Source organism: Gavialis gangeticus, unplaced genomic scaffold, assembly GCF_001723915.1.
Source record: "Gavialis gangeticus isolate Ggan-Ray unplaced genomic scaffold, GavGan_comp1, whole genome shotgun sequence".
Lineage (NCBI taxonomy): Eukaryota > Metazoa > Chordata > Crocodylia > Gavialidae > Gavialis > Gavialis gangeticus.
In genome coordinates, this window is record NW_017728980.1 from 308,324 (window position 1) to 308,777 (window position 454).

Here is a 454-nt window from a genome sequence, read left to right on the forward strand (position 1 = left end):
CCTCCCCCCCACCCCCGGGCTTTCCACGCTGCCGCCTCTGCTCCGTGCTACTCCGCGCAGCACAGGCATTTCTTGGTCAAATTATCGGTCCTATCAGGTCGATATAGACAATTGGTTTATACTGGTAGCAATGTGATAGCGGACCGATGTATCCGCACCTCTACACGACACACACTCACAGAAGTTTAGGGCTGGGAGGGACCTTGTGAGCTCATCGGGTCCAGCCCCCTGCCCTGGGCAGGAAAGACTGGGGGGTCAAAAAACCCCAGCGAGGTGTGTGTCCAGTCTCCTTTTGAAGATCCCCGGGGTAGGTGCCTGCACCACCCCGCTGGGAGTTTATTCCGGAGTCTGGCCACACAAACTGTGAAGAACTTTTTCTGTACATCTAGTCGGAAACCTTCTAGGAGTTTATGACCATTGCTCCTGGCTTTCCCCTCGGGCACTTCGGTGAATA